Source organism: Notamacropus eugenii, chromosome 4 (assembly GCF_028372415.1).
Source record: "Notamacropus eugenii isolate mMacEug1 chromosome 4, mMacEug1.pri_v2, whole genome shotgun sequence".
NCBI lineage: Eukaryota > Metazoa > Chordata > Mammalia > Diprotodontia > Macropodidae > Notamacropus > Notamacropus eugenii.
Window position 1 is genome coordinate 149,885,120 of NC_092875.1, and position 4,066 is coordinate 149,889,185.

The 4,066-nt window shown below is 41.4% G+C and overlaps 1 pseudogene; it reads left to right on the top strand.

The window, feature by feature from the left end:
- The first annotated feature begins 277 nt into the window (after positions 1-277).
- On the top strand, positions 278-2,350 carry LOC140498273 (heat shock cognate 71 kDa protein-like; annotated as a pseudogene).
- The last annotated feature ends 1,716 nt before the right edge of the window (positions 2,351-4,066 follow it).

Genomic DNA, 4,066 nt, shown 5'->3' on the forward strand with positions numbered 1-4,066 from the left:
CCTCCTCAAGAGCAAAGGATGAACAAAAGCTAAAATTGGATGCCCAGGTATCTGCCTATCTCTAAGGCTTTTAGTGTGCTGGTGCACCAACATTTGCAGAAATAGTACTGTGTATGTTCTCTCACAGGGTGTATGGGGTGCCTATAATTGAGCTGACTCCATCACTCCAGACTTTGGGTGCATTTGATTATAGTCTAAGATGATTCCAAGACTCAGTGTAGCAGCAGCCCTTCTTTCTCCACAGTGGTCAGCTATGACCCTCGACTCCTCAGCAACCATGTCAAAGGGACCCAGAGTTGGCATTTCTCTTGGCACTACTTACTCCTGTGTGGCAGTTTTCCAACATGGGAAAGTGGAGATCATTGCTAATGACCAAGGAAACAGGACCACCCCCAGCCACATCACCTTCACTGATATAGAACAGTGATTGGGGATTAATTGGTGATTCTGCAAAGAATCAAGTTGCAATGAACCCCACCAACATAGTTTTTGATGCCAAACATCCGATTGGTCTCAGATTTGATGATGCAGTTGTACAGTCAGACATGAAGCATTGGTCTTTTATGGTGGTGAATGACACAGGCAGGCCTAAGGTCCAAGTGGAGTACAAAGGGGAGACCAAAAGTTTCTATCCAGAAGAAGTATCTTCTATAGTCTTGACCAAGATGAAAGAGATTGCTAAAGCTTACCTCAGGAAGACTGTCAGAAATGCTGTAGTCACAGTACCAGCCTATTTCAATGATTCCCAATGTCAGCTCACTAAAGAGGCTGGAACCATCACTGGTCTCAATGTGCTCTGAATCATCAATGAGCCAACTGCTGCTGCTATTGTTTATGGCTTGGACAAAAAGGTTGGTGCTGAGAGAAATGTATTGATCTTTGACCTTGGAGGTGGTACTTTCGATGTCTCCATTCTTATCATTGAAAATGGCATCTTTGAGGTCAAGTCCACAGCTGGGGACACCAACTTGGGGGGGGAAGGACCTCAACAACCAAATGGTCAACCATTTCAGTGCCAAGTTCAAGCAAAAGCACAAGAAGGACAACAGTAAGAACAAGAGGGCTATTCACTGTCATTTGTGAATGTGCAAAGCACACCCTCTCTTCTAGTACCCAGGCCAGTACTGAGATTGACTCCCTCTATGAAGGTATTGACTTCTATACATCAATCACCCGAGCCCGTTTCAAAGAGCTGAATACTGATCTCTTCCGTGGCACACTGGACCCTGGGAAAAAGGCCTTAGAAGATGTCAAGCCAGATAAATCACAGATTCATGACATCGTCCTGGTGGGTGGTTCCACTTGAATTCCCAAAATCCAGAAGCTTCTGCAAGACTTCTTCAATGGCAAGGAGTTCAAAAAGAGTATCAGTCCTGATGAGGCTGTTGCTTATGGTGCAGCTGTCCAGGCTGTCTGGAGATAAATCTGAGAATATGCAGAACTTACTGCTGTTGTATGGCACTTCTCTTTCCCTTGGAATTGAAACTGCTGGTAGAGTTATGAACGTTCTGATCAAACGCAATACCACCATCCCCACCAAGCAGACACAGACCTTTACCACCTATTTGGACAACCAGTCTGATGTACTTATTCAGATTTATGATGGTGAGAGGGCAATGACAAAGGATAACAACCTGCTTAGCAGATTGGAGCTCACAGGAATCTCCTCAGCACCAAGACGTGTTCCTCAGATTGAGGTAACATTTGACATTGATTCAAATGGCATTCTCAATGTTTCTGCTACGGATAAGAGCACAGGCAAGAAGAACAAGATCAACATCACCCAATGACAAAGGACGTCTGAGCAAGGAAGACATCAAGTGTATGGTCCAGGAAGCTGAGAAATACAAGGCTGAGGATGAGAAGCAGAGAGACAAGGGATCTTCCAAGAATACTCTTGAATCTTATGCTTTCAGCATGAAGGCTACCATGGAGGATGAAAGACTGCAAAGCAAAATTGGTGATGAAGACAAACAGAAGATCCTTGACAAATGTAATGAAATAGTCAACTGGCTAGATGAGAACCAGACTGCTGAGAAGGAAGAATTTGAGCATCAGGGGAAAGAATTGGAGAAGATCTGCAACCCCATTATTACTAAGCTGTACCAGAGTGCAGGGGGCATGCCAGGAGCCATGGCTGGTGGGTTCCCAGGTGGTAGAGCAGCCCCATCTTGAGGTGCTTCTTCTGGACCCATCACTGAAGAGGTGAACTAAACACATCATTAGAAAGAGCTTTCCACAAAGCTTTCCAAAAATTGAAGGACTCAAATTTGTAGCCAAGACAGTAGCAGTTTAAAAGTAACATTTCAGCTACTGTGTAAATCTGGGCATTCTGAATACTTGAATGTGTGCAGAGGGAGAGAAGTGAACAACACTGTTATGCTGTTACAGTACTTTATCAGTACTGTAAACAAGTGGAAATGCAATTCTTGTCGTGGAGAATAAAATCTATTTAAATCTATTTAAAATCGGCAAAGAAGATGATTCCAAGCCTTCCTCTGTGTCTGTTAGAGTTCTCTGAGATTCTTCCTAACATTGGAGCACATCTGGTAAGGCCTATCAACATGAGGGGTATAGTGAAGATAGCGCTAAACTGGAAGTCAGGAGGGTTCTAATCTTGGCCTCACTAAACCACCATCTATAATAGTTATTTTTCCTTGGACAAATCACTTCATAGGGTTAACAAACTTTAAAGCTTAAAGAGATGTAAGTGAGCATCAAAACCCACAACCTCATTTTACAAACAAAGAAACTGAGACTAAGAAAAGTGAATTGGTTTGCCCACCAGTACATAGGTACCAGGCCTAAGATTTAAACCCAGGACCTCTGACTTGAAATTCTCATGGCATTTTATGCTGTGGTTGAGTTGACCTGTTACTTCAGAAACTGGGCACATTCGGAGTGACCCAGATGAGTTTCTGACTTCAGTTGTATCTCTGTTAGAATCCTCTCAGATTCTTCCCACCATTATGGCATGCCTGGTAAGGGCTACCAACATGACACTGGTCATCAGGAAGCCTCGAGTTCAAGTTCAGACCCTTCTACTAACTAGCTATGGGATCTTGGGTAAATCAATTCATAGTGGCTTTACTTTTCTAAGCCTTAGTTTTCTCCTCTATTAAAATGAGGAATTGAGCTCAATGAGTCTAGGGTTCCCTTCCAGCTCTCAAATGTTGTCATTGTTGTTTTTAAAAATATATCCTATAATCCCAAAGAACACATGATGAAAAATTTTGCCTCCAGAGAAAGAAAGGATGGCCTCTGAATACAGATTGAAGCATACTATTTTTCACTTTCTTTCTTCCTTTCCCTTTTTTTCTTTTTGGCTCATTTTCTTCTGCAAAATGACTAATATGGAAATGTGTTTTACATGACTGCACATGTGAAAAAAAATGTCCTGGACTTTTCCCCTTCAAACTCCCAGGGGCGGCCCCTTGATTTTAGTGCTTTGAGCTTTGGGGAACAAACACCACTGAAAAAGCTGATGAAACTTCTGTTAAAGCAATACTAACAACATTGAGACAGCAGAGGACTACTCTATAGTTCAGGCTTTATGACTTGATCACCAGGAAAAGTGAAGTCAGAAGCATTCAGAATGCCCAGGTGTGCTAAGTCATTTTTCTTCTTTGGTTCAAAAAAAAAAAAAAATCTCACTTCCCAGAGGAGGAAACTAAGGCCCACGGAGTTTAAGGGATTTGTCCAAGTTCATACATGTAACTAAATAGTTGGTCTGGGTTCAAACTCAGCTTCTCTGGTTCTAAGTTCCTTTTTCTCATTATCCTGTGATGTATAATGATCAGCAATGTATTTCAGAAACAGCTCTCTGGGAGAAAAAGTGTACCTGATGTACTTTAAATTTTTTTAAAATTAGAAAAAAAATTTAGTGTTTATTTTCATTTGCTGGAGGAGTTGAAACATATTTTAAATGTTTTTCCTAAACATGAATCATTCAAGTAAAACCAACTAAACTATAGAAATTTAACAAAGTGAGGCAACAAGAGTAGTACCACTGTCTGAAGGCATATCCTTTTTTTAAAAAAGGTATTTAACATTTTTTCATGTTAAA